This window comes from Lepisosteus platostomus, chromosome 4, assembly GCF_059453375.1.
Source record: "Lepisosteus platostomus isolate fLepPlt1 chromosome 4, fLepPlt1.hap1, whole genome shotgun sequence".
Taxonomy (NCBI): domain Eukaryota; kingdom Metazoa; phylum Chordata; class Actinopteri; order Semionotiformes; family Lepisosteidae; genus Lepisosteus; species Lepisosteus platostomus.
Window position 1 is genome coordinate 25,517,450 of NC_142614.1, and position 18,832 is coordinate 25,536,281.

At 37.7% G+C, this 18,832-nt stretch overlaps 1 protein-coding gene across 3 annotated transcripts in view; it reads right to left on the bottom strand.

Annotated features, from left to right (window-relative positions):
• Window positions 1-14,547, bottom strand: part of tln1 (talin 1) — a 131,623-nt gene extending 117,076 nt beyond the window's left edge. For 2 of the 3 annotated variants that reach the window (XM_088629185.1, XM_088629183.1), the window contains exon 1: window positions 14,387-14,547. The gene's annotated coding sequence lies outside the window, so the exon portion shown is untranslated. Of the gene's footprint in view, window positions 1-13,798; window positions 13,818-14,386 lie in introns of those variants that run through there. The other variant, XM_088629184.1, reaches the window with a different exon arrangement.
• Between the last annotated feature and the right edge of the window lie 4,285 nt (window positions 14,548-18,832).

An 18,832-nucleotide genomic window follows, 5' to 3' on the forward strand; every position in this document is an offset into this window, starting at 1 on the left:
ATTAAATTATATACACAAGACTTCTACTTATCATAAACTAAATAGCGTCCTTATCATATTAATAAATGACTGAAACAAGCAAATGCGGACATTCACCTACAATATTATGTTTGAATACTTGTACGGTCACCTTAAGCGTGGAATACTTCTTCAGCTAATAAAATGAAGAAGATGCATTTACAAAAACAAAGTTTCAATGTCTAATGAAACAGCATTAAACAACCACTCCTGTCACATTTAATGAAAGGAGACAAAGCTAATGACCAACTCAAATGGGATCAGACTTATACCTGGGACTCATGCACATTTGTACACAGAGGGATTTTTTTAGCCTTCCTTTCCAGGCTTGAGATGTCCAAGAATGTCTTCCTGTGAAAGGACGAAACCGCTAATCAGTCACCTCAGGCAGCGGGCTGTTTCCACAAAGGAAGTGCGGAGCGGCAGTCTCAGTGAAAGCCTGCTGCGTCCAAGTTGTGTGGTCATGGAGTTCCGGCGTACTTATCCGCTGGTGACGAGGAACGAGCTGCTGCGGATGTCCATTTTTTTTTGCGACCACGTTTTTTTTAAACCAATTTTCATGTTTCAAGGTAGACAAAAAAACATTACCTTCTAAGGATGATTCTTAACCAAATGAAACAGTAAGCTCTATTCTGACCATTCTAACTCTAACGGATTAAGAGTTTTCGCCTAAAGTTTGAAAAAATATTAAAATAATCATACACCTAACACGAAACTAAGCTAATTCTGAGTCTGTACTTCAAGCCTTTCTCACGAGAATCTCAGCAAGCAAAGGGCACAAGGCAGGATACACCGTGGGCTGGGCACCATTCCATCGCAGGGCACACACTCATACCTAGGGCCAATTTTAACCTACCAGTATGTCTCAGGACTGTGGGAGGAAATCGGAGCACCAGGAGGAAATCCATGTCAAAAGAGGGAGATCATACAAACTCCAGGCACATAGCATTCCAGGTCTAGAATTGAACCCCCGACCCCAGCGCAGGGAGACAACAATGCTAACTACTGTGCCAACCAAATTAGGTTTAATAGAACTTTGGAATTCACATTTGTTAGAAAAGGAGTTATGGCTTAGACATTGTACCAAATTTCTTAGATCTAGGCAGGCTATTTAGTTTTATGGTAGATGTGTCTGACACTTACTAGCTATAAGATTGGCACAGGAGATATTGCTTTTCGATGCCACGCAGATAACCCTCAGTTATTTTCTTAAGTACACAAGTTGGTCATCTGATATGATCGGTGTAAGTGAATGGTGTCTCCAGCACCTTCACTGATTTTGTCTTTCTCCTGAAGATGATCTAACCTAAAGAAAGAGTTCAGATCATGAGAAAGGTGAAATCTCCTGGCAGTGGTGGCATTCCACCTGAATTTTAAATAGAAATCACACATGCTGTCAGGTTCCAGAGAAGTCTTATTTCTTCTCATTGCACTTACAAGCCAGTTCAGAGAACGCCAGTCTTAGACTCAGTGTTCTTATGAGTCTGCAATTGGTATCTGTAACTTGCCATAGGTTACACTTCAACTTCCATTTTGGTGACAAACAGGAAATGGTTAACCGAGGACAAAGTTAGATGGCTTCTGTCATTACAGATAGCAGAGAATGAAGCATGTTGCTGAAAGTCTTTCTGTAAATTTGTCCATTAAATGTTTTTGTTTCCTGTCTCTACTGTATGACTCCTAAAATTTCTTTTACTCTGTGTCAAATTATTAAAAAGTGTACTGTAGGTGTTTAGTTCTAATTGCTATTTTTTTCCAAAGGACAGGTAAGGTCTATACCAGATGGACTGTGGCTCATTGGACTGAACTCGTGCTGGTTCCCTTAGTGTTAACTGGGCTAGAAAGTATGTGACTCCCCCTTCCCCAGACAGGACGCTGGTCTATTGCTGGGATTATCCCCCAGCCAAGCTGGTCCCTAATTTTATAGCCAGGTGGACTGGAGCAACTGGGATATACAGTAGTATCTCACTCAGAGTACAACAACAGTCATGAGTCCCAAGTGTTGTCATTACACTATGCTCTTGCCCGCCAGAGGACAGGAAGCCAACTAAATCCTTGATTTAATGATTTAATGGACAAACTTGAGATTATCTTCACATGAGGATGGGTTAGGTGGAATGTCAAAGGCACAAATACAAGAATCTCAACAAAAGATACACTGACTATATATTTCATAACATTTATTTAACCATGCATCCATCCAATTTCTACCTGCTTCTTCCAATTGCTCGCTGGGAACTATCCTGGCAAGCAATATCTATTTAACATATTTAAATTTCTCAGACATGCCTGAGGCCCTGTGTATTTCATTTACAGTATTTCCTAGCTTTGCACTTTACAGCTTCAGTGATGCTTTCTGGGGCCCTGGGCTCAAGCAGTAGTCCACCTTGATTCAACGTGAAGAGTGATGTGTGACCTGTGCATCCTCAGTTCTAATTCTAATTCCACTTTTCATTTAGAAGATGTGAAGCTGCAGCCTTTTTATATAACTTGGATATTTACAGAAAGTTGAAGATGAGTAACAAGTGTCATGTCACTCCAGAAACAAAGTAACAATATTTTTACAAAGTTTATTGACAGTATAAAGCCCCTTGAGATACATCATGTCATTTACAATGAGGTCCTGTGAGAATACTAAGAAACATATGCAAAATCAACTACAATTACAAACTTAAATTAAAATTGGTTGTAAGGCATCTGTAATGGCACAAACTGTGTGTGTTTCTTTCAGAAACTAGGCCTGCTTTTATGTGAAATTTATAATTTTCATTTTTCTATCAATGTCATTGTAAGTTGTTATACCAAAAAAAACACGCTTAAGGGTGGGCTCAAAAAGAAAACTGAAAACACACTGAAGATACCTGAAATCATGGCACACCATCATAATATAGTATGAAGCATAGCAGCAATTCAACAAGAACAAAATTGGTGAGATTTTATAATACTGTATACAGTTATGTCCTCTGGACAATATTCAATATTAGATTTACACTGATGAATTGACTATTTCTGGCACTGTGTGTTATATTACTGTATTTAGCCGTCTTATTTTAATATAGGAGGGTCGCTTTAGAACAAGGTTTCTGTGCTTTGTTGAAGATATTTAAGGATGTCAGGCATGTAACAATTAAAATTGTGGTTTTGTTATCTGCAAAAGAGGACGCTGGAACATAGTAGGCCTAACGTTTATTAGCAAAATTACAGATATCCTGTTTTGTAAAATGAGACTCCTGTATCTCCCCTATGGCAGCACTTATTTTTTCTCTTTGAAAGACAGCATAGTTGTTCAAATTTAGCCTGCATATATTCCAGTTCTAAACAAAAGCATTAGTCATGGTATCAAAGACTGAATTCAGAGATGTAAAAACAGTCTGGACTCGTAACAAATTCAACCTCCAGTCCACTACATTACCCAGGTTTGCTGTTATCAGCTCCTTAATTACTTAATTTATCATTTGTAGGATGAACATAGCAACATAGCAATTAAGGAGTTGGTTGTATCAAAGTTTTGCAATGGAGTAGACTAGAAAGGCCACACATTGAGTAGCCATGTGACAAAATACACACAGCAGTTCTGGAAAGAAACTTCCATCCATCTGTTTTCTAACTACTTCACAGTTGCTAACACAGACGGGTACACACTCACACTAGTGCCAATTTTCCCAGAAACTCACTAACCTGCCAGTATGTTTTGGACTGTGGAAGAAACTGGAGCACCTAGAGGAAACCCATGGTAAAATGGGGAGAACTTCATAAAGATAGCACCCCAGGTCCAGAATTGAATGCAGTATTAACCACTGTGCCACCCAAAAACACACACTTGTAGCAGAAAAGTAGAACCTTAACTGCCCCCCACCAATCCTGAATTAGACCAACAGGAAGCCTCTGCAAAAAAAACAGGGTGGCCCTCAGACTGGTGACCTACCAGTCTGTTATTCTTGTACCATCATCACATGAAACCAAAACTCTTACGCTGACATTCTTTCAGTTTCTTCTTGACTGTAAGCAGAAAAGAATCAACACAATGCACAATATAATTAAGATAGGGGAATAACAAAAACAAGTGACAACAGATGGTAGGCCTTGATCCTAGACAGTAGTTCCTGGTTTCCCTATATAAGCACTGGCTCAGATATGAGCACCTTTGATTCTCATCTGCAACACTAATAATCGATAAGAGTACAGCATAATAATTTTCTTATTTCCCATTTAAAATTTCTACCAAAAGAAACCTTAATGGCAAAAAATTAAAAGAAAAACAAAACTGGAAAAAATTGCGGCGAAGTGAAGAGTAAGAGGAAGGGCACCTCCGAATTTTAGGGAAAGGTGTTTGCAATCAAAGCTAAATAATACGGGGAATTTAACTCTTCTTTGCTAGCTGATAGAACTGGTCTGTATTTTTTACAACGTGAAGAGCAACTGCATAAAAGAGGCGCAGCCTCCACAAGTCACTTCACTCCACAGTAATCAGCAAGATTTCCCTCCTGCACCCAAGTCCTCAGGGGACAAAGAGACCTTTATTCACTGGTAGCCTAGTACAATACATTACAGTGAGTATCAATGGCAACCTTGTTCCCAAGAAAAGACTTTCACAGATCTGCTGCTACCTCTTTAATGTCTTCTAGTACATTTCCACAATAGAAATATTAACACGCATTGTCCTTCAGAGTTACAAACAGCTTTACAAGGAGAAAAGTAACCATTAAACATTCTGTTCTGACATCACAGCACTTCTGGTAAGCACCAGTACCAGCTGTCACACCAGAATTACACAGTTAGCATTGGTTATTTACAAACTGATTCTTATTAAGAACAACACGTGCACTCAGCAGGAAAAACTCATTAACATCACTCTTTGTGAGAAACAAAAACCTAATATAAAAATAAACATCAAAAACCAAAATCGTCATTATGACACAAAAAGATGTTACATCTGAAGTTGTTGCAAAGAGCAGCAAAAGTTATTAGCCCAACTAGCTAATGAAGCCAAGACCCTAGTACCTTTCATGAAATGGTAGGATTTGGGGCCTTAAGACAACTAAAAAGTATCAAACAAGTAAATGGATTGAAAGGTGTCCCCCCCATTTGTGACCTAAGGATCATAATGTTTAAGTTCAAAAACCTCTTGTATAAGATAATAAAACACTGCTAAAAATGTTATGAAATAAAATAAATTGGAACACCATTTTTGTAAAAAGTAGCAAATTGAAATTATAGGTAGCATATGGCTGATGTGGTAAGCAACACCTTGAAGTTAACGAGGCTTGTGACATAACAGGTCATGATGCAGATTAATTTAAAGTGAAAAAATACAACTGAGAAACTCACTTCATTAAACAGCTTCAGCCTACAGGAGCAGGGCTATGTCTGGACAGTACTAGCTCCACCTACTCAACAGCTCAACTGCAAACTTCATCCTAAAGCTGGTTCTTGATAATCTGTCATGTGTACTTCTGAAATTCTGTAAATGTGTTGATTTCTTTGTGCAATACAATTTAGACCAACTAAACACCAATTGTTAACCAATAATCCATATCTGCAGGAAGAACATATTGAATTGCTGATTAAAAAATATTGGTTTGAATGTCAAAATCAGCTTAATATATCCTGGTTACAGTTAGTACTCAAGGAAGAAAAAAAGATTTTAAGGTTCAACAAATCTATACAAATAAAGTAAATGCCCCCACATCACAAATAGAGGAAAGATATGCAGTTGTACTCTATTAAAATGGTTAGATTTGAAGTGGTAAGGAAAACTCAACCTCATTCCATTCTTTAGCAAATACATACAGTAAATATTTCCCCTTGTGCTTTTGTAAATAACTTTTTTTCTGCCAGCTCACACAGAGTTTGTTCTGGATGGGAAGGATGTTTAAGTATTTCTGAACAAAATGCATTATTATACACAAATGAAGACTAATTGAGCCAAAACTGTTTTTCACCCCCCCCCCCCCAGAGAATTAATACAACAAAGTAAAAGAGCATTTGCCTAAGCTGCAGTGACAGCTCTGTAATTTGAAAACTGAAGACATATCACACCCTCCAACGCACATAGCTAAAGCAGACCGAGCCTCCTTCGCTGCCAACATCTGAAACATTTGAGCCCGCAATTACAGGCACAAGGGTGCAATCCATCTGGATTTGGGCTATGCAATCATCTGGGTTAAAAGCACTTATGCTGATTTCAAAAACAAAACCTTCACTATCACTGACCAATACACACCTGGAATACATATTTTAACAAAATAGTATTGTGAACTGTTTTCAACACTAACTGCAGATATGCAAGCTGCATTCCCCGGTGTATGTACTACACAAGTATGTAGCTATAAATAAATGAAAGAGAAGTGCTATACATCTAATTAAAGCACGAACTTCACATCAGAATGTCTAGCAGTGTAAATTGAATGAAGCCACATTGTGGTAACTTCAGAAAGTATCTCTAATATTGCCCAGGAAGCGTAGGTATACCAATTACATTTTTTTTTTTTTAAAGTGAGGGATATAGAATGGGGTCTTTACTCTTTGGTTGGTTTCAGAATAAGCAAATTTAAAACATAACTTTTGAATCACAAACCTTCTATTTAAAAACCGAATCAGGAGGGCTCCTGAGTGGTTCAATCAGTGAAGCCCTCTCTCAGTGCACGGTAAGCTCTGCAGTCCAGTCATCTCGACTTGGTCAACACTACCAGTCAACTCCACAGAAAGCACTTTACCTGTACACTTTACAGGAATTCCAAGAGCAGCAGGACACAACTGGCTGGGCACAACCTGCGGCACTTCTGGGATCAGCTGGCCAGGGTGCCCTGGTATCTTACACACAGATGCACTGCATACAGTGACAGGAGCTCTGTTTCACCAGTTGTCAACAACTCCTGCATCGCATCATGGTGAGCAACAGTTCAGAAGTGGATGGGGCTGTGGAGCACGTCTGACCGTCCTCATTCTCTCAATGGCATGTGTCAGGATGTACAGGAAAAAAATGGCATTTCCAAACTGGAGTGGCATAAAACAAAAAAATGTGTAGAAAACTAAAACTGCAAAAATAATTTAAAAACAGGGTAAACCGTGCAAAACCAATCCAGGTTATAAGATTTAGTCCTAACCCCCCACCCCATAAAATATTAAGGTTAAAGGCTTTACATAAACTTCTCAAAATGCAAAATATGGTATGTAATACAAACACAATGCTAAAAAGTGTTTTAAGTGTGTTTTGTTTCTATATATTCATCTGTTGAATTCTGAAAGTAATCCTGCATATAAAGTGTAAGAATTTGTGAGGAGAAAAAAAGTGGAATGGAACAGTGGTGCAAACATTTCAAGCACAGTAAGAGCAAAATCCTGTTGTGATAGTAATCACTGCACCTCCAATCTATGCACAAAGCTTAATAATAACACACCACAAAAATGTTCATCATACACAAAACTGCATTACATTCATAAGGGTAGAGTTACTGATTTCATCAGATACAATTAGCTTCTTCAGTGTGGAGTGGATCATTAAATTACTGTGGTCATTACAAGTACATATGTGAATATACTTTGGTGTGCACATTCTCTTGGGTTCGTCTCAATGCAAATCTACACCAGAAAGTCTTGATTACTCCTGGTTTTTATTTTCAGAACTGACATATTTTAAATGGAAATAGCTTTAAAATGACTAAAATTACGTTATTTTATTTTTGTGTGTAATTACAACCTAAACCAATTCGCCAACCCATCTAAGAATTGCTAACTCTAAACCCAGTGCTTGACAGCAGGTGTTTACTTTGCCATAAATTTATAATGCAGAGGTAACTTACTTGATATGAAGTAACTGAACTGAGCTTGCAGTATTTGATTGGCGAGTGGGTTAATTTACTTTTTAAAAATGTTTTCTGCTTTGTTACAGGCTTCTTCTGTACATTTTCAGAATTTACATTTTAAATCTTTAGATTTTTTAAAATAAGTGTAGGCCGACACATGTTTATTTCTTCTTGGAGATTTTTTTTTTTAATTGTTAACTTAATTTTTTCTTCCTACAGCTGACAATGAGTAACAAAACAGCAGACTTGGTAAACCGTTTAACCTTCGGCCATGATTCGTAATCACAAAGAAGTGCTTTAAGGGACTGCAGGCAATCTGTCTGTAAGGTGATGACTTGAGGTTTCACACGTTTATAAGTACTTGTATGATAAAGATGCCTGCAGCGCATTGTTATCAGGCCCTGCTACAGAAAGCCAATTTTCAAAATGTGTGATAGTTCTTTTGCCAGCACCTAAAGTTGAAGCTCATTTAAAAATAATAACCCAGAAACGTGAAGAGATTTGCTTTGTTGCAGATGCAACACATTCTAATACCAGGACATTTGGGGTACAGGCCTAAGTACTATAGAGGGGTTCACTCACTGTGTTTTTTCGGTCCTGCATTTTAAATGTATTTCCATTAACTTATGACCGTCAAACTAAAGAGAAGCACAGCATAACATTTTCATTGTACTCACCCAATGTAAAATAGCAAATCTGCTTCTAAACCTCCTGTCTCGGCTTCCAGAGAGGAATCTGACAACCTCACTCACACACACACACACACACACACACACACACACACACACACACGTAGGCTGATTCCACTGACCCACACACCTCTGTGCCATTCACCTCTTCAACACACTGCAGGCTACACAACCCCACAGACCCAGATTATACCTGCCACTGTCGGCGAGTGACATAACCCGGTCTTGAATCCGGAATCGCAGAACTGAACCCGCACTCGGGCCGGTGCCTTTACCTAAGGAGAGGCCTCCCATGTAAAGGCAAAAAGTCTTTAAATCCTCCCACAGCCGTAACAAAACAAGTAGAAAGTTTTTAGGTGCAAATTACATCCTATCCCGCTCTGGTTTAAAAAACGTATATTTTAGAGCAGTTCCTAAAATTTAAATCAATATATGAAGTTGCATTGACTACATTTCAATGATAAACGGCCACTTGACTGGCAGATTCAAAACTATGTGCAGAATGTGGGCAAACCCCTTGCCTTAAATTAGATGTCCTTCTCTTTCCCACCTCACACTTCGAGCTTAAGCAGAGCCAGAGTGTATAATTTTTCTGACAATCATACAACCATGCTGCTCTTTGCTCACAGCTTTCAAGGTGATCTAATGCAAAGTTTCAGTTTGGGTCACAACACGTGGTGGCAGAGATTGTGAAGCCAAGATTTAAACAGGTCTAATTTAACAATTACAACTCTACACTTGTTCATTCAAGAAGGACCTTGCAAACACTCTACTAACAGACCATCTGCGATGCACGGCAATACCTCAAAATCTACTATGAGTTGTACAGAAGTTGACCTACAGTACATGAGGAATGAGTATGTGTATTGTTACTGGTGGTTTATTAATCACTTTGCCTTTACATCTCTCTCTCAGCATTGTTACGCATGAGTTTCTCTTTTAAAATGTTTGATGCTGACAGGTGTGACCTAAAATGGGCACCAATCTACTGAAATGTTAAATTCCTAACAACACCTTGTTGATTAGAATTTTCATCAGTCTGCAGTCCTGAACACCATCTCCTTACAAAAGGAACAACTTCATGACTCATTAGTTTGTCTGCAGAATAAAATAAGGCATTTAGAAGAAAACTTTTAATCAAAAAGTGTTACACATTACACTGTGACACAGGTTCTGTCACATATACGAGTCTGAAAGGAGTATTAAGTGTTATTTTCAGGCTTCAAGAGTACCTTAAGTCCTAAAGTAAGTAATATATTCAGATGGTTAATAACTTTATCATTAACGCTGCAAACAAATGTAGGAACTGAAACTAGCTGAGATCATATCTGGTAATTAAAACATTTTTAACATAAGACTGGGTCAATTTTAAGTGAAATTCCTCAGCATGAAACATGGAGAAATACAGAAATAACCATTTTGGCAAATTTTGGACTCTCGTGCCTTGTTTTTGTTCAATCCATGGCAAACTAGAAAAACTAACATTTACACCCACAGGAGCAACGCATTATCTAATGTTTCACCACTGGCTGAAACACTGCACTGATGCCTACTGAGGTGACTTTTTACACTCATTTCTCAGGATATCGCTAGGTTAAATTAATATATACTAGGACTGAAACTATAGGATAATTATGAATCAGATATTACAGACTCCTATGGAAACATGCCAATCAATGCTGAAGTAAGAAATGTGGTTTTATCATCTTTGGGTTACTGTGCTTTGACAACTGCTCAGTTCACAAGGAATTCCACACTCATTAAATCAGTAGTTTTACCCTATTACATCTGCAGTCCAGCCTTCTTTTTAATCCACAGTACATGAAACCACATTGACCACAGGTCATCAACAGATGAGACTGCATGAACCATTTTACAGGAAGTGTCAAAACTTCCCTCAACATGCTGACAAAACACTTTTCAAATCCAGCTGTGTAGCACTATCAGCAACACTACTTCAAAGGTAGTGAACTGTCTCCTGTTCTCCACAGTCACAATGTGAGCAGAAACATGTGTAAGCATGTCACATTCCTTAACCCTTCACAACCTGGGAATGTAAGGAATTCCTTGTCAAGTACCTGGGGAATTTTGGGATATAAGCGGGTAGTTCATCTAAAGATACAAGACCTACTTAAATAAATATTTCTTCTCCAATACTACATTAAGTAATAATTTCCTATGATTTTCAGTATTAAGAACACATGAGATTTAAAATTATTACTTTTAAAGTAGTGCACTGCATATAAAGCACGTTAGTTAAAAAGACTAGGCTATTTTAGTGTGAGAATTTGTGTTTGAAACTAAACATCTGTAATTTTATGACTTGCAAGGGGAGAGAGCAGCCTTTTTTCATGAGTCCTCTTCTGTCATTTGAATTCTACTATCGTTTAAAAGCAGAAATGATCATATATCCCTGCAGCGATTATTAAAAAGCAGCCTATCAGTGAGGAGCAGGACACACTTCTGTCATGCTGAAACCTGCTCCCATAATCTTTATCTCTAGAGGCAACAATTCTTGCATTAGAGAAACTTGCATTTCTCCACAATTGTAGTAGATGCAACATACATGTGTGTATGTACCCACACACAATGATGATCTGATTTAGTGGACTATCTGAACATCTTATCCAAATCGAACTAAGCAAGGAAAATTAAGAGAAATGAGTAGCTTATGTAAAAAAAAAAACATATCCACTTCGTAACATGGTAGACTTGTGGATGTGTTATATTGGTTTAAAACCATTATCCTCTTGAATGGGCTTTTTTTCTCTCTCAGATGCAAACGTACATGCAGTTTTCAGTACAAGTTGAGAGAGGAAAGGCATGTGAAACCAGCTTCTCAGTTATGGGACTAGGAAAGTGTGAAACAGGAGTGAAGAGTAATGAAGAAAGACTTTTATGAAATAATTGTAATTAAGAAGAGACACACAAGACGGTCAAAGCTTTTTACAGAGAATATAGGCTGAAATAGACTGAGAAAAAAACTATGCAAACTTTAGTGGTAACTATGCAGAGATTAAAACAACTAAAAGAGAATACAGACTTTTACAATGTCTCTTACTCCTTTTCTTAACCAGCACAGAACTCGACATACAGCTGACTTCAAGTCCAAGTCAAAACTCACCATATCAAAGGAAACCGTGAGAAGAAGTGCTTGAGAAACCATCTTGACGAGGAGGGAAAATCTGCACTTGGACACGGACAATATATTTAATGATTAAATGAGGACTAAACCCATTAGATCAGTCACCAGAGCAAAGGAGGTCAGGGCTTTGGACAAATGAAGTAATGTCTGCTAGTCAGAGCTCCAAAAGGAAACAGTATGTTACAGATAAAACAAAACAAATGGTGTGCAGTACCTGCAGAGAGACACAGAGGTGGTGCTAAGAAGGTCTGAGGTTTTGTCAGCACAGAATCAGGAGTTGCAATCAGAACACAATGAGGATGTGTCAGTATCAATGCATTCTCTAATGCTGTGCAATAGCTTCAACTAAGATTAGGTCTAATTAAGGGGAAGAGTTTCAGTGTAGTGCTTGTAAGCACATTACATATACTTCTTGTACAGAACCAGGCAAATAAAACCCAATTGTCTCTACAAATATTAAATACATGGCTACACAAAACCTAAATTAAAAAATAACAAAAGGTTCAGGAGCCTGCAGATGGCTCCATTGGTAAAGACACTGGCTCTGTGTGAAGCTGGTGCTCTATGATCCAGACATGAGTCTGAGTTTAGGCCATGTCACTAAGCTCTACTCTGACTGGAGATTCTTCAAGCAGCGAGACTCTAAAAAGGACAGGGTTGGGATCAGTGGGCCTGGGGACTGCAGTTTCATCAGTGACCTCACTAAGTGACGTGCCTCTCCTACAATTGCTGTTAACCTCAGGTACATCCCTGTGGAGCTTGTCATGTGCCAAAAGAAGACCAGATAATTGGGGAAGCAGATCAGAGGGGCCCATCTGTCCCTCTTCAATCTTGTGCAACTGCAAAGGGGTTATTGAGCCGAGCAAGCCAAGACACTAAAGACAGAATTTATATAATAAGAAAATAACTCACAATAGCATTTTTCTAAATCAGAACAAAACCATTTAAAACTCGGGGCTTCCGATCTTAACTCCATTGCGATTTCATTGGATGAGAATGACAGAAACCAGAGGAAAGAATGGCTTGCAAATACAGTACATGTTCTGTGAAAGAGTCAGGAGTGAATGAAAATAGGAAACAGCACCCTGCTTAGATTGAGACAGTTGCATAGGTTTACGAAGTTACTATTGTTACAGAGGTTAATGGTATTTAGATGATAAAGGTTTGTGGTGCAAAGAAAAAACACAAAACTACATATCATTGGTGGTGGTGGAGGGGAGTCCCCATTACCTGTAAAGTGCTTTCTGTGGAGTGTCCAGAAAAGCGCTATATAAGTGTAAGTGTTATCTATTCTATAGTTGTATATATAGACTATATGTACAGTATGTTTCATACATATAGATGCATAACATGTGATAGTACCTTTCTTTTCAGCTAGTTCTCAATCACGTCTTATAAAAAAAAACATGTACTGTAAGTGCATTTGTTTAAGTAAGGCATAACTTTCAGATATACAAAGCATACAAAAATATATTATCGTTTTACTGACTGAAAGGTTTGATTTAATATAATCAACATACTAATAATTATTCAGGTTGAAAATGCTATTGGGGATTATTGTTGTTAAAGCTGATTTCAAAAAGCCCACATTTTGTCTACGAAATGGAGGAAAAACATAATGGATAAAATAGTTTTAAGCTATAAAATACACGAATCTTTATAGTTACAGTGTTAATTAATTCTCAGTTTTAACTTTCTAAAACAGAATAATTTGAAAAGTTCTAACTTCCCCTTTAATGTGTAGCCGAATTACTGTAGCTTAATGAAAATCAGATTTTCAGTAGTGATCCTATAACTCTGTTTCGATTTCTGAGCTACAGTACAGTACTTTGGCTACTCACTCCCTCCTAAGAGACAATGTTACCTTTTCCTTGTTATATAAAGTAATAACAAACAGGATATCTACACCAAAACTCTGTTATCATAAAATAACTTATTATGTTAAATCCTATTTACAAAACGAGCCACCACCCCTGCCTTCGCTTAAGGTAGTTAGTTACACTGTCTCCAATCAATGCTCGGACCGATCAGCAACAACGTAAAACTCCTTAAGAAGGTGTGAGTAAACCTAGGCCTCCGACTTTACACACCTACGTAGCTATTATTGCAAAGGTATGCAAAGATTTGTATTTCTCACTCACCTAAAAACACAAACGTTTTAATCATTATGCAGTAAGGAAACACGTCTTCTCTTCCTCCTTCTGGGTTTACTTCTCTTTTCTAGATGGGCTGTTTCCTTTTTACGTGCCCTACAGCAACATGAATATCCAGCTTCTTCTCCAAAGCCTTATTAACTCACGGAGCCCTCGATAAACGCCAGAAGAAAGGTTTGTAACACAAATCCGACAAGTTGTCTGCTATTCAGCCAATGAGAAGCTTTCGTTGCTTTTCCTGCCTGCTTGCACTGCTCCCTTCAGTCCTTACGAGCTACTCATTTCAGATTTAGAATAAAAACGAAACTCAACTTGTATTCTGAGCGTTTTCCAAACTACTGCGATTTGTTTAGGGAAGTTTTGGAAATGCTTCTAAAACTAAAGTATATAAAGAAGTTTTAAAATATCCGCCCACATATCCTGGCAAAAAAAAACTAGCCCTACAGGGCAGTTTTACAGCAAAGCAAGTTGTCCTTTTGACATCGGAAGAGACTTCACATTCAAAAAAGGCAGTACAAAACTTTTAACCTTTAGCCCAACTTTGTATTTACATGAGCAAATAGGATTTGTACTCACCTCTTGTGATTTGTTCTCCCTGGTCACGTTTCCACTTTTATTGCTCCAAACAGAATAAATATCCCTTTTCTCCCCCAGCCCTCCAAGATGTTCCAACTGCTGGTAAATGTCAGATTGTGATTTTTCAGCTCCCTCCCTGCTGAGTTCAGCAGCAGTATACAAACTCCACCCAGCACAGACACAGCCCTAAGATGTGCACACGACGTCGTGATGCAAGCGGAGGGGCGGTTAAAGGGGACAAGGGGAGACCATGCTTCTCCTGCGCTTCACTGCTCTACAGATCTGTTCAGAAAATGATACAGTTGCTTTTCAGGGAGACCCGCAAGACCGAGCCTCGACATTTTGTTAACCCTTGAAAGAATGGGTTTCTTCTAAAGAAACAATGGCAGAATGACAGGTACAACTTCATTAATGCTTGGTAAACTCACACCTGGGAATTTACCTCAAAATGGGAATGTTTTGTTTTAACATATACCCAAGACTATTAATTTTGAGACCACAATTGTCAACAACGTCCTAACGTTGTGCGGTTAAGATCTTTGTTTCTGATCTTCCCTCGGACAGGGAGTGGTTTTGCTTGGTTTAACAGGTTGGTGGTGGATTTTGCTATGATCTGAAAACCACCCTAGTTTACTAACTGCACCGGAATCTGGATCATGGATATGAATTAGCAAGAGCAGTGGTCCAAGTTCAGATCCCTGTATTAGGTATGTATCTCTGTTCTGGATGCCATCAACTCCATACAAGGCCAGCGTCTGAGAATAGTATAAACTTGGACTAAACAGAAAAAAATCACAAGCCTTCCAGAAGCAAGAGTGTAGCTGCACTTCAGTTGCTCATGACAGTTAAAGTCTGGCTTTGCTTGGGGTGGTGAACAGTTTGAATCTCTCCAGTATCGAGTTATGAAATACATATGTACAAGCTAAGAAATACACTACTGCATTCTTCATATGAAATGCAGATATTGAAAATGATGTAAACAAAAATATACTGGAATATGCATATTCATTAATATTGTAAAATATTTATTTTACTGAAATTTGGCTTTAAGCGGCACAGTGGCACACTGGTGAGAATTGCTGCCTTGCTGGGGCAGTGCTGGGGGACCTGGGTTCAATTCCTGGTGTGCTGTCTGTGAGGAGTTTGCACATTCTCCCTGTGCTTGTGTGGGTTTTCTCCAGGTTTCCTCCCACACTCCAAATACAGTACTTGTTAGTAGGGTAATTGGCTTCTTGAAAAATTGTCCCTGGTGTGAGTGTGTGTCCTGCCATTCACCCAGTGCTTCCTGGGATAGACTCTGGGCCACTGTGACTCTGAATTGGATATTGAGATATTGAAAGTGTTGATGATAGTGATATGTTTCCATATCAACCAATAAAAGCTACAGACGTTTGTGTTGAAATAAATTTGCATGCTACTGCACATTATCTAGAAAGCATTTACAAACAAGAGACAGTTAAATCAAAATCCTTATACCCTTATTTAATACTATTTGAAATTGTAATTAAACTTGAAACATTTCAATGTTTCAGTTCTGATTTATTATAGTTTTAAGTTCTCCTTGCCTTTTAAGTAGTGCTTGAAGTGTTTACAAGGCTAGTTTCTGTTGCAGTAAGCACTACAGTCCCACCTAGAGGCCATCCAGTGCAACCAGGTTTTGTAAGGCATATTAGGAAAAAAATGAAATACTATTTTGGTTTCCCAGACATTTCCAAAGCAATCTGTATTTTCGTTTTATATAATTTCCCACCTCAGAATTCAACCCAACAATACAGTTGCTGCCAAGGCCATTAGTGACTGCACTGCAAATGCTCTTGAAATAAAACATCAATTGCTTAGGATGTGTCAGCTGCAACACAGTGGTTGTGAGCTTTAACTGTAGTGTACTTCTGGTTAAGACTTAGTTGCTTCAAGATGACTGGTACTGAATTAATTAAGTTTAACATCGTAAACTGATAAACTGAAGACTGCCCTTCAACACTATCACATTTTCAGACAGATAAACAAGATTACCTGCATTGTGTTGTAGTGAAAGCTTACAATAAAATACATTGAAAATTTATTTTTATAATGAGAGAGGCGCCCTGGTTATATAACATAATGGTTGTTTAGGCTCCTGGTTTAAAAGCAGTATCTCTTCAACCCAACGTGTTTACTCTTATTTCTGACAAAACAGCTGTTAACAGGTGATCAATGTATGATGAAAAGACAAGTCTATAAAACATTTCCTCAATAAGTGTTTTTTTTCCTAATTGTTCAGATTTCAGACAGGACACCTGAATGGAGTTCTGATATTCACAGATTAATACAGGGTCCGTACCAATGACAAATCCAATTCAGTGTTTCAAGAGTTGAAATCAAATTTGCAACGATGGCCAGAGTAGAAAATTAAAATGAATTAGACCGCGATTCCTGAACCGGCAGCTGAAGGATACACCAGAAGGCATCGGGTTTTGGAAACGCAAGGATTGGGTCAGAGTGCAGAGTGGGATGCCATATGGCACAATAAATTCCTCTCCTGTAAATATTTAGCACACCAGCTAATACCTGTATGTCCTATAATTTCCCATAAAATGTATAAAACAGCACATCAGCAGCTCCAGAAGATGACTTCTACTGACCATCTGTCCAAGAAGCAGCAAGGTTCTATGAGGTGCCCTAAGTTTTGGGAGTGTCCTGTAACAGGGCACTTTCGGTTGTTCCTGAGGAAAAGAACTTTAAGGCAGGACCTGTGTAGCTGTGCCACTAAGCTCTCACCTGCTCAAGCTCAGTGAGGATTTGCACATTACTATCAAATTTCGGCCACAACCACTGTTATTCGCAGTTGAGTGCTTGGTGGCACAGCCACACCAGTCGTGTCAAAAAGCGCTTTCATCTCACAGCTGCCGGAAATATCTATTTTGACCAGGTTTGGTGGAGTCTTGGATACCCTTAAACTGGACTTGGATACATTCATTTTCAGACATTATTCTTGTAGAAAGACTTGATTGTTTGCTGCTACAAAAACTGTGACAGTCAAAACTGTGATCTGATACTTTTCTTCACCTTGAAAATGTATTCAATTACTCCCCTTTTTTCATGTTTTTTAAATTGTTTTTTTTAAATCAACTATTGCATCAAAATGATTAGTAAGTTATAGAAAAGAGGCTAGGCATCTACTGTAAAAGATAAATCTTTTAAGAAGCTGTCATTTTTTAAAAAAAGAGGATATCAAAAATTGACTTATTTATTATTACAAAAACATTATTTTGCATCTTAATGTTGAATTACAATAACTAGTCCTGTTCAATTCTTAAAGTTGAAAGATTAAAATGCCAATTAAGTATGCCTTCGACGTTGAAGCTGTAGTTCTGAAAATATTATGAGCACCCTTTTTAAAAAAAGTTACAACAGTTTGTAATTGACTAGCATGAAGATGTCTTCTGTAATTCCCATCGTTCCTTTTTACACCATCTTAAAGCAAACGAAACACAAGCACAAATAAGCTAACAGAGTTTATTTGCTTTCAATTTTTTTCAAATATTCATTCTGTTGTACATACAGAAGTCCCATCACCAGAGATCACTTTATACATAGATTTATGACAAGAACAGGACAGTTAATTAGAAAGCAATTGATTCTATATATATATAAATTACAGTTAGTTACAGTGATAACTGTACATTACACACAAAAAATCTTAAACTGTAAACAGCCTCATCAGAATAACTATAGAAACAAACGTTCCTGGCTATAAAATTAAAAAAAGAAAACACTTAATTATTATTATACATTTCTTACACGCTTACGGTAAGGTTTACAGAAATGTGAACCATTTGTAATGAGACGATGACAGTCTAGTTTCTTGCTATTAACCCTGCCTGTTAGTTTTTCCATTGTATTTTTAGTTTTTGCACTTTTGTTTGTTCCTGTTTATTGCAGAAATAATTTGGAATTAGTCTATAATAAAGAAAATTGATATTTAATCGTCTATTCCCAAAACTCCATATTTTGTTAGTTCAATGTATTTCGAACAATCAGAAACACTTTAAATATAGAAAAATATTATTCATCCAAATTCATCTAAAATTAATTTACTATCAATCATTATTTTATTGAAGAAGTCTTTCAAACAATTTCATAGGTACTTTGTCAGAAAAGTTCCAAAATGTGCCAATTCCCTTTTAATATTACAATACTCATCTCTGTGACTTTAAAGACCCAAAACACAGAAGCAGTAACAGCTTTGGCTTCAGCCTGAACCCATAGTCTTAGTTGAAAAATGAAAGCTTTGCATCCTTTTTGCACAGCCAGCAGGAAGGTAAAATGACACCTTCATCCTAACATGAATACCCTAATAATGCCAAGTTCTTTTATTTGGTTTTTGGGTATCTTTATACAGTAGATCTTTAATGGATGCAATGCAATTGGGTAGATTATAACAGATGAAAACCAAACATTCTATTC